This window comes from Oncorhynchus keta, chromosome 37 (genome assembly GCF_023373465.1).
Source record: "Oncorhynchus keta strain PuntledgeMale-10-30-2019 chromosome 37, Oket_V2, whole genome shotgun sequence".
NCBI lineage: Eukaryota > Metazoa > Chordata > Actinopteri > Salmoniformes > Salmonidae > Oncorhynchus > Oncorhynchus keta.
In genome coordinates this window covers 23,692,751-23,709,171 of record NC_068457.1, presented here as the reverse complement: position 1 = coordinate 23,709,171, position 16,421 = coordinate 23,692,751, and the positions used below count along the sequence as shown (strand labels likewise).

General features: G+C 43.9%; 1 pseudogene; it reads left to right on the top strand.

Moving 5' to 3' along the window:
* Window positions 1-3,773: 3,773 nt before the first annotated feature.
* Window positions 3,774-16,421, top strand: part of LOC127916607 (target of Nesh-SH3-like) — a 31,111-nt pseudogene continuing 18,463 nt past the window's right edge.

Below are 16,421 nucleotides of genomic sequence, written 5' to 3'. Positions count from 1 at the left end.
TACGTTTTTTTGCCAGGGATATTTTAGTCGCGCAATTTTACATCTAAGATGTTTGGTGCAGTATTTCTCAATAAAAAATGTGCATAGAAAGGAGTCGTCCCTCATTGAATGACAACAAAGACTTTATTGAAGAATCCCTACATTTGACCAATCACTGTCGAAGGGGCGTATCTAGGACAGAAATCGTGTGCCCGAACAGCCGAAGTCCAAAACGAACAAAAATGTCACAACATGTTGTCGTCATAACATCTGCACAAACTCTTCCAAACTGATTTGGCTGCAGAGAAAAGATTGCATTTAGAGTGCAGTAAAACTGCAGAGTTGAACCCGGTCTGTGGCGACGCCTCAGGCACTGCATTGCAGTGCCTTATACCACTGCGCCACTCGGGAGGCCCCTAACCCTTTTTCTAACCTTAATGGAATTATCCTAATCTGCTACATTAATTATCCTAACCTGCTGCATAAATTCTCCTGACCTGCTACACAAAGTTAATTCTGGTCAATTTTGACATAAAATGTATCCCATCTAGTCCAAACCACAAATCGTGGATGATGGAACTTCTCAGGCCAAAGTACAGATAGGTGTAATGATGATGAATTGAACCTTGAATGGAGGTTAATCACCAGTAGCAGATTCATACACTCTATACTCCACAGGCTGGCATTCAACACTGGAGTGTTTTAACTGGGGGTCGTGGCTTGACGAAGCCCAGGTGGCCATTCATTTCGTTGCAGAGTATTGAGATGGGAAAGGAACAGGGAAGGAAGCACAGCAAGAAAACATCAACAGCACCAGTGACAAACTTTGGAAACAGCAGGAAGCCATCATGAGCAACAAAGTACTTTCCTCATTGGGGTTGTGAAAGATTACTGAGTCAACTGAGCAAATCTGAAAAGATTTAGCATTTTTTAGGTTTATCTCCTTCTGTGTCCATTAGTATTGTTTATAATTGTGAAAACTGTACATTTTTTTCGGTAAAGTAATTCTTCCTCTTGACAGGAGTAACAGAAGTCGTTGTATTCTTTATTTCAGTCTTCTCTAACTTTCATCCAGTGACAAAGATACGAGAATGTACATGCTTAGACTGCAGAGATGTACAGCCTGACTACACGTGTACCTGGGAACCCATTCAGGGCATATGGAAAAGAATACCAGCCAATTCATCCCATAACTACCCCATTAGTGGTCACTCACCTGAGACCCATAGATGAAGTTGTGTTGGAAAGGCAATGTGAGGTAATCCAGCTGGGACATCTCTGGGTGAAAGGGAATACTTCCTCACAGTTAAGTCACGGGAGAACATTTGTACACCATCATCCCAACAGTATGTATCTCTCTCTGTATGTATCTCTCTATGTAGGTATGAATGTCTGTATGTACAGTATGTATGTATGTCTGTCTCTCTCGTCACCTACTCTTCCCAGACATAGGAGAGGGAAACAAAGGGACCATTGAGGAGGGATGGTTTTCCTTGTAAATACAGTAGAGAATAGAACAGAGGTTTATTATTTTAAGTTGAGCAACCTTGTGAGTGGATTGGAGAGTGATCCAGTCTCTCCAGTGGTTTCGTCATCATGGTGTTATGGTGCAGGTGCTGCTCCCACTCTGTACCACTAAAGACTGGGATGCTTTGGCTGAAGAAACGCTTCAATTGGTTTAAGAGACTCCCATTCACAACAACGGCTCCTATCAATTTGAGCCTGTGGGAACTTGTCCTCAGATTCCCAGAAGGATAATGTTTTTTTGTTTTTTTGTGTGGTCGGATTGAGTTAGATACTGTATGGGCATGTACGTACACAGACGTACTGTTTTAATGATGATTTACAAAGAATCAAGCTGTGGGCTTAAACACTTTGTTCAATAGTCTAAATGAGCTTAATTAAGCAAAACAACAAAACAATCATGGATTTATTATCTGAAGCCAATAAACACCTATGTTTTTCTCACAAATGTCAAGTGATGCTTGATAATCAGAACTCAATGTACAAAACAATAAGTCACATCAATTAATGACCCTCGTTAGCATCGTTAGCAGTGACATGTTCATAGTGACTGTGATCTACCTCTATAGGAAGTGTACAAACACAAGAACGGTCTGTACCTTACTGTCAGAGATAAACATTAATGGGTCACTCGACCATTGAGACATTATCCTAATTGGCAGAACAATGTGAGAGACGTGCTCTAAGGTAAAACTTTTATTGGGGACAAACTCCGGTCAGGCACAACAACATTTTTGTTCGCAGTCAAGAGGAGAAAAAGGAGCCTGACGTTTCACAACTGTACAGGACTTGGGCAGCGGCGGACTGGACATCTGGCATCTCGGCCAAATGGCAGATGGGCCTGTCCATTTAGCCTAGTGGGCCTGTCAAACCTTTTTTGCACAAAACGATCACAATCTGGCTAATAATGGTGGCCTCAAGGAAGAAATGGTCTGGTGTGGGGCCACAAGGAAGAAAAAATGAGCCGGTGTATTAGAAATGCCAGGGCAGCTTTTAGGTCCCTGTCTGCCCCTCAGCTTGGGTGTTGACTTTGGTTACCTGCGTGTCGATGCTTGTTGGTCACTGTGTCTCTGGCAGGAATGGTCCAATGAGTACGAGGGGTTTCAACATTGTGTTTTTCCCCTTACAACCTTTCTTTTTTTAAGTCAGAATATGTGTGTTTTGGTTTCTGTTATTCATACTTTTGGCGGTCAGTCAGTCACCCATTAATTTGTCCATTGTGTAAAATCTGGATATGGTGATTTAGTGGAGGGCAGCATGAATCATGAATATGCCTTTATTCAGTTCCTGTGGGATGGAGCAGAGGCAGGCGCTCTGTCTGGAACAGCTGTCTCCACCAGTCGGTATCCTGTCGCATGTGATGGCACGTGTTGGTTGGATGGGGCTCCAAACATAATCAGCTTGAAGGAAGTGTGTGGATACCCCTCTTATTCCCTCCATCCCCTCCTCCTTCTCTCCTCTGTACTACCGCCCCTCATACCTCCTCTATGTCAGGGGCTGGACTCCTTCTCTCCTCTGTACTACCGCCCCTCATACCTCCTCTATGTCAGGGGCTGGACTCCTTCTCTCCTCTGTACTACCGCCCCTCATACCTCCGCTATGTCAGGGGCTGGACTCCTTCTCTCCTCTGTACTACCGCCCCTCATACCCTCTATGTCAGGGGCTACTCCTTCTCTCCTCTGTACTACCGCCCCTCATACCTCCTCTCTGTCAGGGGCTGGACTCCTTCTCTCCTCTGTACTACCGCCCCTCATACCTCCGCTCTGTCAGGGGCTGGACTCCTTCTCTCCTCTGTACTACCGCCCCTCATACCTCCTCTATGTCAGGGGCTGGACTCCTTCTCTCCTCTGTACTACCGCCCCTCATACCTCCTCTCTGTCAGGGGCTGGACTCCTTCTCTCCTCTGTACTACCGCCCCTCATACCTCCTCTCTGTCAGGGGCTGGACTCCTTCTCTCCTCTGTACTACCGCCCCTCATACCTCCTCTATGTCAGGGGCTGGACTCCTTCTCTCCTCTGTACTACCGCCCCTCATACCTCCTCTATGTCAGGGGCTTTGATTCCTTCTCTCCTCTGTACTACCGCCCCTCATACCTCCTCTCTGTCAGGGGCTGGACTTCTTGGCGGGAGAGCATGGTCACTGCCTCCCAAAGAGCTCCAGTGGAGGTTGGATTTGGATACCCTTTGGCGCTCCTCCACCCGTGTCATTTGTGCTCAGAGAATGTACTGTGATGTTGTGTAGTGTGTTCCAAAAGCAAAGGGCTGAAAAACATGGTACTGGTTCGTCTGCACAGTGTGCACATGTTGGGCAGAGGTGGGGATGGGAGTGTGCCATACAAACTACACTGCATGAGTTTAACTTTACCCCCAAGGCCATAGGTTAGGATGGAGCGAGGGTGCCAGTCCTGTGCTCCTCCTGTGCCACCACCCTGTTTTGCCCACCACATTGGCGCCTCCTGGAATCTACATTGCAATAGCACTTGAGTTGAACAGAGGATAAATAAATAATAAATATAAATAAAAAAATAACACATAAGAGGAGGAGGGCTGGAGGAGGAGGAAGGGGAGGGGAGGGGAAAACCGGGTGGCTGATACAAAAAAGGAGGGAGGGAAAAAAAATAGAGGGAAACATTTCAGCGAGATTCCACACATTAAGCCACCCACCTAGGAATAGTGTGTGTGGGGTTGGGTTGTGACATCACCAGTCCCCACCCCTCTCCTATCCTGCTAGTATAGATGCTTCGTGGTCCGGTGGTCCTCTTTACTCCACAGTGTTTCCACGGAGCGCTGCACAAGTCCTAAATTGAGCTGCTACCTTAGTGAAGTTGTCCAGCATCCCTGACCAGAGAGCTCTATTGCAGGCACCATGCTCCTCAGAGTCTCTCTCCTGCTCCTCTCCGGATCCATTCTCCTCAACTGCATCCCTGCACAGAGGATTAGAGGCAAGTGCACAGATTGGCCGTTCTGTAAAGTCAGGTGTATTGTGTTTCTGGATAGTATGGTTTTGTGTTACATGTTTTATGTATAGCTTTGAGCATGCATATTATGTTTTTGCCAATGCATGTGTGATGGAAAGTGTTTTGGTGTTGTTGATGCTTATTATTGTGCATTGTGGACAATGCAATGTTTTGCTGACTTTGCATATGTTCTCCTAATACCATTCACGTTGTATAGAAAGAAATAGCTTGCCAAAACCAAATTGCAATGTGTACATGAGTAGAGGTTTCATGGTCCAGTTGGTAAAGTCCCATGAAATTATCGCAAAAGTATTGACCAAAATGTTTAGGACATTGCATAACGTGTAGAGTTGTGCAGACTTGACTGCAGCGAAACCACAGTGTGAATGGCAGACGCTTTCATCCAAGCTATTTACTGACCATAAATGCAAAGCATTTAGATTCAGGCGCAAAACCATTGTATATCTGTCTTGCAACCTGTAGCTGTGACTGTGCAAGATAAGAATGAGTTTGGCACAAAAACGGAATGAAAAGCAGAAGTTTGGTTGTTACCAGTACGTAGATTATGTTTCCTTGAATTTTGTTCTGATGCTTTTTGGTCTCACTGTAGAATTGTAATGTTTGTTTGGAGCTTGGATTGCCTCTTGTTAGAGATCATGTTCAGATGATTTGAGCTACAGGACGTTCAGCAGCGTACTGACTGTCCCATTAAACATACAGTAGTTATGCAACATGATGAATTTACTCTCCTTGAAATGAAAAGGGAAATGTCAGGCTAAAAACAATGGATGATCGATACACTGTATTAGCTCACATGCAAACACTCGCCAATTTCAAACATTTTTTTTAGCGGCAGTGTGTATGTGAATAGTAAAACAACAGAAAGTCATAGAAGTGAGGACGTTTCGCCTGTCCTCACTTGGGGTTAGTTTTGTTAGGGGTTAGTTTTATTGTTAGAATTATGTGTGTGTGTGTGTGTGTGTGTGTGTGTGTGTGTGTGTGTGTGTGTGTGTGTGTGTGTGTGTGTGTGTGTGTGTGTGTGTGTGTGTGTGTGTATATCTCTGCCTGTTGGTTGTTTTGGGGTGTTTCTTGGACAGGTTCCCATGATTAAAAAAGGTGAATCTATGTGAGCGCCACTCTGTTTGTTGACTAGAAATCTTATCCTAATGATCATTTTGCTGCTGTCCAGTGGACTTCCCAGAGGATGTAGCCTTGTGATTGCGGTGTCTATCAATGATACTCTAACACAGCTGGGAGGGGTTTGGTTAGGTTTGGGATTGGGTTTGGGATTGGGCCAACATCTCCCCTCTGCACACTCCACAATCTCAGGCAGAGAAGCCTCTTGTTAAAAAATACATGTTGTTGAATTTTCAAGTGCCTGCTTTGCTTTCCGTGCGGCGGGTGTACATTGTAAACGGGTAACATGTGTGTACCTGAGTATCTGAGCTCGGAGTATGTTGAAGCTGTGGTTGTGCAGGCAGCTGGAGACGTGTTTGTGCCCCCAGCTCTTCACGCATGATCAAACTTCATTAGAGGAGATGAAAGAGAGACGGCTCAGTCTCACACCAAGCCACTCATCAGTTGTGCTACAGTGCTCGGTGTAAATATACCCTGCCTTCACGTTAACTACCGTCTCTTTGGTGAGGATGAGGGCAGAGAGGCGGGGGCTGTTGTGCCCCACAACTGTAGCTGAATGAGGACTGATGCTCTACGAATGAAAGGGTGAAGTTGGACTCATGACAGATGGACACAGTCAAAGAGAATACAGTATGAGTGAACATGTGTGTTTTTCAACATGTGTCCATGCATGTGCTGCCAGTGAAAGCCCCTGCAGTTATTTATGGAGTGAATCAACAGCTGTAGAGCGTTGAGATCAAGTCCACCTAAATGTGACTGGACAATATATGAGCCCAGAGAAGCTATGAGGGACGATTAATGTTTTTTTTGTTTACCTTTATTTAACCAGGCAAGTCAGTTAAGAACACATTCTTATTTTCAATGACGGCCTAGGAACAGTGGGTTAACTGCCTGTTTAGGGGCAGAACGACAGATTTGTACCTTGTCAGCTCGGGGATTTGAACTTGCAACCTTTCACTTACTAGTCCAACGCCCTAACCACTAGGCTACCCTGCCGCTATATGTTCCATATAGCCACGAGGTAAAATGCTCCTGAAGAGTCAATTTAGAAAAGTAGCATCTGGAGATTTAGGGGACTTTTGTTCCAGATGTGTCATTTTAATTAGAAGGTATGCTCAATTTTGGAGAAATGGAAGGACCATGGTCCACAACAGAATGTACTCTTAGTGTTTCAAGGTTTGGTTTGAGTGAAGTTTGTTAGTTCCTTATTCAATATACAAAACAAACAAACACAACGATTTGGGATATTGCTGGAAGAGAAGTTGTTTCTGACTAACATATCTCAAAGTCTGCCAAAGGATTAGATGCTAGCTAGACTTTTTCCCTCAGCGCAATACCCTGAAGGCTGGCTGTTATTCACTTTAAGGGTCATATAACCAAACCAACTGTTTTCACTTGTGATCAGCCTCACACTGAGTTCTGCTCTTGGGTCAATCAGCTGCAGTTGGAATGCCTTCAACTATGAAACACCACATCCGTGCCAAGAAACCACCATGCATGATTACACATGTCTTAAGTGTCAAACTTCCATACTTTCCCACCATTTGAGAAGGCAACAGGATGCCAATGCCAATCTGTAGAACAAACAACTCAAAGATAGCTTAAGAGACTGAAGACGGACACTGATGAACGCACACAATCTATCTCCTGAAGACTCAGTTGGCCAAATGAAACATGCCTGCTGCTGCTAATGCTTAAAAATGATTGTTTTTTCTTGACGACTTTGTTACTGGGAATTCTTAATATCAACGATGCCTCTCTATCTTACGAACTCAATGCATTTTATGCACACTTGGACAACAACAACATCGTGCCGGGCGTGAGGGCCATCACCGTCTCAGAGGACTGGGTGATCTCGCTCTCTGAGGCCAACGTAAGAAAGGTCTTTAATCATATCGATACCCGAAAGGCCGCGGGGCCGACGGTATTCCAGGGCGCGTTCTCAGAGCATGCGCAGAACAGCTCGCTGGCATATTCACTGTGATTTTCAACCTCTCCTTGTCCCCGGATGCTGGACTTCCTGACGGGCCGACCCCAGGTGGTGAGGGTAGGCAACATCACCTCCGTCCTGCTGACCCTCAAAATGAGGGCCCCACATGGGTGTGTGCTTAGTCCCCTCCTTTACTCCCTGTTCATCCATGACTGCGTGGCCACACACAACTCCAACACCATCATCAAGTTTGCAGCACTACTTCCCCCTCAGGTGGTTAAAAAGTTTGGCATGGGCAAATCCTCAAAAGGTTCTACATCTGTACCGTTGAGAGCATCTTGACTGGCTGCATCACTGCCTGGTATGGCAGTAGCACCGCCTCGATCGCATAGCGCTACAGAGGGTGGTGCGGGCAGCCCAGTACCTCACTGGGACCAAGCTCTCTGCCATACAGGACATACAGTGTGAAAGGTAGGCCCGGAAAATCATTATAGACTCCAACCACCCAAGACATAGACTATCTCTGCTTCCACACGGCAAGCGGTACCGGTGCATTAATTCTGACACCAACAGGACCTTGAACAGCTTCTATCCCCAAGCAATAAGACTGATAAATAGCCAACCAAATAGCTACAAGGACTAGTGACCTTTATCTCTATGCATACTCACACACCCATTCACTCCATAATCTGTTCACTCACGCATAATATGCACATACATTTATACTGACTACACACACGCACAAGCTGTTGCTACTCTGTTTATTATATATCCTAATGCTTAGTCACCATACCCCTGTACATATCTACCTCCATCACACCAGTATCCCTGCACATTGTAAATACAGTACGGAACTGACCCTGTATATAAGTATGCTTACTTATTGTGTTCTTCATATTTATTGTGTGCTTTTTCTAGTATTACATTGTTATTGATTATTGCATTTTTGTTTGCAAGCAAGGCATTTCACTGCTCTTGTGCATGTGACATTAAAAACGTAAAACTTGAAACATTCGTCAAGAGCAGGATAACTTCATTGACAACAGAACACAACATAGCTAACAAGCTTTCCAGCATGAAGGGGCTATTTTTTATGCAGGAAGGCATTTATTGGTATGACTCATGTAATGGAGGCAGCTCTGCAGTGTGGTCACTGCACTCACACTCTTAGAAAAAAAGGAGAACCCTTTTTGGTTCCAGATATATCTTTTGGGTATGTAGAACCATCTGTAGAAAGGGTTCTACATAGAACCCAAAAGGGTCCTATCTGGAAGCAAAAATGGTTATTCAAAGGGTTCTCCTGTGGGTACAGCCGAAGAACCCTTAAAGGTTCTAGATAGAAAAAAGATGCTAAGAGTGTAGCTGGCATACTCACAAAGTCATAAAATCTGATTTGAAACCTTACCCTAACATGAACATGAACATGAACCCTAACCTTAACCACACTGCTACAGTGGTTGCTCAAGTAAAAGTTTTGAGATTATGCTGCAGGACATAGAGGTAATTTGTGGTTTAGTACGGTACCCTTACGCCTAACCCTAACCTTAAACTAAGACCCCCCAAAATAATTTTTCCCCATTAATTTTTACAATATAGCCAAAAAAAAGGTGCTATCTAGAACCCAAAAGGGTTCTTCGACTGTCACCATAGGCGAACCCTTGGAAGAGCCATTTTTTTGTTCCATGTAGAACCCTTTTGGTTCCATGTAGAACCATTTCCACAGAGGGTTCTACATGGAACCCAAAAGAGCTACATAGAACCAAAATGGAATCTCCTATGGGGACAACCAAATCATCCTTTTGGAACCCTTTTTTCGAAGGGTGTGGCGGAAATCTCTCAGTTCTGCCTCCAGGGAAAGATGGATGACAATACACGTCAACCTGCATTTTTGATGAGTAAGCCTTTCCACAAGCTTTAGTATACATTTATTGGTATTATGTAACATAATAATGTCTTCCACATTCTCCCCCTGTAGCTAGAATCATTCTTCATCTGTATGTCTCCACAAGGGGTGAAGTGGTCATCTGGTCCTCTGTAAACACAGGAAAACACATTATACAGTCCTTGTAAGTCTAGGGTCTCTTTAATAAAACCTTATGGATTTGCAGCTATAAAGCCAGAGACTGAAAACATCCTTCTTGTTAAATTAAAGGGAGTCAGCAATAACATGACAAGAGTCTTGAGGTAAGCAGAGGTTATGTCATGTTGCCGGGGGAGATACCTTTATTAATGACAGTTAGAATCAAAGGCGTCACTAGAAATATGATCTTCGAAAGCAGAAACATGACAAGCAAAACATCCTTTCCCCTCCAATTATATTCCAAACAATTCAAGATTACTCTTTGGGGTTAAGCGGAGAAGAGAAATGAATTCAAGATTACTCTTTGGGGTTAAGCGGAGAAGAGAAATGAATTCAAGATTACTCCTTGGGGTTAAGCGGAGAAGAGAAATGAATTCAAGATTACTCATTGGGGTTAAGCGGAGAAGAGAAATGAATTCAAGATTACTCTTTGGGGTTAAGCGGAGAATAGAAATGAATTCAACATTACTCTTTGGGGTTAAGCGGAGAAGAGAAATGAATTCAAGATTACTCATTGGGGTTAAGCGGAGAAGATAAATGAATTCAAGATTACTCTGGGGTTAAGCGGAGAAGAGAAATGAATTCAAGATTACTCATTGGGGTTAAGCGGAGAAGAGAAATGAATTCAAGATTACTCATTGGGGTTAAGCGGAGAAGAGAAATGAATTCAAGATTACTCTTTGGGGTTAAGCGGAGAAGAGAAATGAATTCAAGATTACTCTTTGGGGTTAAGCGGAGAAGAGAAATGAATTCAAGATTACTCTTTGGGGTTAAGCGGAGAAGAGAAATGAATTCAAGATTACTCATTGGGGTTAAGCGGAGAAGAGAAATGAATTCAAGATTACTCTTTGGGGTTAAGCGGAGAAGAGAAATGAATTCAAGATTACTCTTTGGGGTTAAGCGGAGAAGAGAAATGAATTCAAGATTACTCTTTGGGGTTAAGCGGAGAAGAGAAATGAATTCAAGATTACTCTTTGGGGTTAAGCGGAGAAGAGAAATGAATTCAAGATTACTCATTGGGGTTAAGCGGAGAAGAGAAATTCATTCAAGATTACTCTTTGGGGTTAGGCGGAGAAGATAAATTAATTCAAGATTACTCTTTGGGGTTAAGCGGAGAAGAGAAATTCATTCAAGATTGCTCTTTGGGGTTAAGAGAGAAGAGAAATGGACACAAGTATCCATGTAAACAGTTAATTCACCAACCACACAAATATGGTTGTTTGTTTGTTTTACACCTCCTCATGAGTTTCTACAGCTGCACCATCAAGAGCATCCTGACCGGTTGCATCACCGCCTGGTATGGCAACTGCTCGGCATCTGACCGCAAGGTGCTACAGAGGGTAGTGCGAACGGCCCAGTACATCACTGGGGCCAAGCTTCCTGCCATCCAGGACCTATATAATAGGTGGTGTCAGAGGAAAGCCCATGAAGTTGTCAGAGACTCCAATCACCCGAGTTATAGACTGTTTTCTCTGCTACTGCACGGCGAGCTGTACCAGAGCGCCAAGTCTAGGACCAAAAGGCACCTCAAAAGCTTCTACCCCCCAGCCATAAGACTGCTGAACAATTCATAAAATCGCTACCGGACAATTTACATTGACCCCCCCCTGCTTCTACTCGCTGTTTGTTTGTTACCTATGCATTGTCACTTCACCCCCATCTACATGTACAGATTACCTCAACTAGCCTGTACCCCTGCACACTGACTTGGTACCGGTACCCCCTGTATAAAGCCTCGTTATTGTTATTCTTATTGTGTTACTTTTTATTATTACTTTTTATTTTAGTCTCCCTGTAAATATTTTCTTCTTCTTGAACTGCACTGTTGGTTAAGGGCTTGTAAGTAAGCAGTTCACGGTAAAGTCTACACTGTTGGTTAAGGGCTTGTAATTAAGCATTTCATGGTAAGGTCTACACTGTTGGTTAAGAGCTTGTAAGTAAGCAGTTCACGGTAAAGTCTACACTGTTGGTTAAGGGCTTGTAATTAAGCATTTCATGGTAAGGTCTACACTGTTGGTTAAGGGCTTGTAAGTAAGCATTTCACGGTAAAGTCTACACTGTTGGTTAAGGGCTTGTAATTAAGCATTTCATGGTAAGGTCTACACTGTTGGTTAATGGCTTGTAAGTAAGCATTTCACGGTAAAGTCTACACTGTTGGTTAAGGGCTTGTAAGTAAGCATTTCATGGTAAGGTCTACACTGTTGGTTAATGGCTTGTAAGTAAGCATTTCATGGTAAAGTCTACACTGTTGGTTAAGGGCTTGGTAAGTAAGCATTTCATGGTAAAGTCTACACTGTTGGTTAAGGGCTTGTAAGTAAGCATTTCATGGTAAGGTCTACACTGTTGGTTAAGGGCTTGTAAGTAAGCATTTCATGGTAAAGTCTACACTTGTTCTATTCGGCGCATGTGACAAATAAAGTTTGATTTGATTGAAGAGGTTCGTGGGTCATCGATAATGAAGGCACCAATATTATATCCAAGGTTCGTCCCAAGTTCGCTCTGTGAATGGAAGTGATTAGGCTATCGTTAAAACCTAATTAATTCTCTGAGTGATGATTGGGGTTAGCTAGAGTGCCAGAACGCCTCTTGCCTGCGTGGGCATTAAAAGGGCTGGCTGTTGACTGATGTGTGTGACGACAAAAACTGCCACAACATCATTTTCCAAACACCATCTTGATCCCCTTTATGTGGCATTTTAAGCCTGCTTTTCATTAGCATTTAACAGCCTCTTTAACCCAGCAGCTGAATCAGTCCAGTTCCTGCATGGTGGGAAACGGGAACCTGGTGGACAAGGAAACGCTTTTCCGAAGCTAAAGAGCCTTATTACCAGGTTCAAATGAGCTCCATTACTCATGTTTAGGACATTTCCCAGACAGCTATTTAGCCTCTGTTCTTTAATAATGACTTTTCTGAACTCTTTGGAGCTCAACCTTCAAGAGTTACATCCTCCATTGCATTTCACCTTCTAATTTGACCTCTCCTGTGCTGACGCACTCCCTCAAGCCTGACAATATCAGTGGGTTTAAAGTCCTTTGGGTTTATCCTAATAGTCCAATGTTATGACTGATGGGGGAATCAATTATCCCATCTCCTGTATGCGTTCAGGGTAATATTGGCTGCAGTTGAAGGGTACTGCAGTCTGTTTCCTGAAAACCACAAACACAATCCTGTTTGATTAATCCCTTGGGTACCTGGGGAGAGGCAGCTGTTTATCTTGCAATTACCCTAAATTAATCCAGAAGTGTCCAGAAGTTTCTTAAATGCAGCACTTATCGATGCAATTCACAAATGCTCTGCACAGTATTTGCAATCTGCTCATGTTCATGTGAGGTGCTGAAGGTTAGCTGTGATGGAATGCACTAGCATCTTTAGGTGCAATGCACCACAGTTCAACTAATCATATCCACAATGCAATTCAACTGTATTATTCTACTTGTTGCCCTTTAACAGTGAGAAGACAGAACATGAAGGTTCGCATCAACGCTACGGGCGACACCATCGTGATGAAGTTTGTCCGTCCCAACCCTGACACCAAGCTGGAGGGCTACATCCTGGGCTACGGCAGCAGCATGTTCTCTAAACAGTTCATCCAGCTGCCTGAGAATGGAGAGCCCTACGAGACTGAGATAGGTAAGACCAGTCTATGGTAAGACTATGCACACACACACACACACACACACACACACACACACACACACACACACACACACACACACACACACACACACACACACACACACACACACACACACACACACACACACACACACACACACACACACACACACTAACCTATTGACTCTCAGGGATTCATCAGATAGTCATAACATAACAGTGTATATTGTATCTCCAACATACGTCAGTGTGGGGAGAAACCGTTCCTCTGAGAAACCAAGCAACTTGTCTTTGTAGAGCACAGAGATTCTCCAAACAGGGTGAAAAGGGCTGGAGTTACACTAAGCATTCCACAGTGTTGACTTTCCTCTTTAAAACCCTTTCCTGCAGCTCAATGGGTTCCATTCATCATCAACCACAGCCTCTCATGAGATACATCCCAGCATCCCAGCCCACTACGGCACCTTAGCAGGGCAGCACAGGGCCAGTGGAAGATTACTTTACAGCTTGTGTAGATCATCTATTGAGCGTGAAACCACATGCTTATGTTGGAATTCGAATGATACGCTGTTGCTTATTTTTCACTAAAATCACTTGAGTTAAAGTAAACATCGGAGTGTTTTCATATTTAAATCAAACAAATACGGTTCCTTTATTGCTGTTTTGTGTTGATCTGTTCGGATTTATGATAGGCACGAAATGAGAGCAGGTCAGGAACAAGTTTCCTCTTGTTGTATGAAAAGGTCTCAATGGCCATTGGCTATGAAGTGTTAGAGTAGAAAGGAACCGGAGACTAAAGAGAATGGAACAACTCCCTTGGCTGGCTCCCCAATCAGTGAAAGGAGCACTGTTTGTTCAATGCGGAACAGCTTTTTAGTCACTTTTCTTTGAGCCCTTTCACCTGTGTGAGAGACACCAGAAGTGATCAAACATCATTTCTCACTGGTACAAGCTGTGACCTTCCATGTACAAAAACAATGACGACAAAGAGCTGAGTTAAATTGGTCTCAGGTGCCCCTCTAGAACACCTGATAGAAGTACCTCATCACGAGAGAGCCCAGAGGGATCCAACGAGAGAGCAGAGGGTAGACAGAACCTTCTCAGCAATAATGACACACGTAGTAGTCCAATAGGATATGGTTGTGTTACTGTGACTCTCTCTGGGATCCTCTGCTGTGCTGACTCTTAACTTATTTAAAGTGTTTCCCCACACCCAACAGTTTGCTTTATTTTAAGCAACCAAGTGACTATCATTTGTCCAATGCCCCACCCATAACATTGTGCCAGCTTCGATCCATGCCAGCCTGCTCCTGCTCCTGGCATGCCAGCCCAAGTGCTCAGGCTTTATGTTAATCCATTGAACACCAGGACCTAGTCAGGCCCTTAGTGCTCCACCCTTCACATCCTGTCTATTTTGTTCTGTATAGTTATTCATTAATGAGCTCGCCATTCTCATGCAATAGAAACACAATATTTTTGGATCACTGTTTTTATAGCACATTGAATCCAAGTGGCCAAATGTGTCTTAACTGTGTTCCAGATCCATACCCATATTTCACCCCTCCTCGCTAGCCTCAGACACTGTTTGCATTTGGGCAAGTATTATAACAATAGACAACTGTTAGATTGTGGGTGGATAATATAAACCCCTTAGAGAATTTACTGTACGTATTAAAGTCTCTGCAGGTTGGACAACGTTCCATTGTTATGAGGAGTTCAAGCAACTCAACTGCATTTCAATTTACCATCCGAACGACTGTTTGTTTTCATCTGTTGTGCTTAAAGTCAAGCTCTTTCATCTGTGTATCTGCTCTGTTTCTGTTTACAGCGGATTTGAATAGTTTCAGCCCATCTCCTTAACACCAGAGACCTGGCTGGGTAGTGACTCACCAGGCGTCAGCAGGACTCTTTCTTCGCAAACCCTCTTTCACCGCCCAGGACAATATTTCCCCCTTCTGGTATATTCCTTTTTCCATGACAGAGAAATCAATGTGACAACGTTTTATTTTTTAACCTTTCAGATGCTGAACCCAAGTATCTTGTTGCTGTCCAGCCAATCCCGAGCAACGACGTAAAGAAACAATGCACAGGTACCTGCGGCAGTTTGTCTACGCATCCAAAAAGTTCAATCAGGTCATCAAATCTGTTGCAAATATAGTATATGACCCTTGACCTTTGTCCTCACAGGAAAGGTCAACCTGGAGAAGCCACTCCACCTGGTTATTGGCTCCGTCACCCCGACCTCTGTGCTGCTGTCCTGGGGAACCTTCCTGAAGACGCCCTACGAAGCAGGCAACATCATGAACGACTGTTTGGAAGACGGGTGAGTTATAACCTACCGCACCGCCAGCCAGGCATCTGGTTCCAGTTCCATGTTGAATTTCTCAGGCCAAAGCTTCCACAGAAACAGCCTCACTCAACTCAAAATGGATGACAGGTGAATGCAGTTACACACTGTTAAGGCATTCAGACTATCTGCTTTTCACAAAAGAGAAGCATCTAGTTGAAATCAGGTGCACACACTGAGATCTGAATGCCAGGCTGTTATTGCTAGCTATATATAAAGATGACATACTGTATGGATGCTTGACTAGATTTAAACTCATACCGTGCATTCAATGTACTGTGCCGTCGAACCTTGGAGGATTTATGACGCATAACAGTTCTGTAGAGAAACGTTGAGAAAGTGTGCCATTTATTTTCTATGGAAAATGGAGCATGGGAATGGACAGAGGTCTTTTCCAACACAGGTGTGTGCAGGAGTTGACTGAGAATACATGGACTGTACTGCTGGGACACAAACACACTTTTCCATCACTCGATTTATGCTCCACCTTAAATACATTCTAGAATTTCCCCCACTCCGTAAGTTGGAGGAGTCGTTGGAAATCTCGACCTAAGTTACAGCTGAGAGTTCCCCTTCTATCTGGTGGCTTATTAAAGCTAATATCAGTTCCTTCTGTTTACTGCTTGGCTACTGCCGGCAGCGCTACCCAGAAAGACAATCCCCGAAGGCTTGAAAAGGGATCGGTTGACACTGACGAGATGACCTGAGATATCGGAGCCAGAATTAACAATAGCTAACGGAGGAAGCTTGTTTAACATATTAGTCACTATGGTTCATCAGACCACAGCCGTAGAGCTGGAATAGCCACCCATACTGTATGATGTGGAGCACGCCTGCTGTGCTTTGTTGGTCG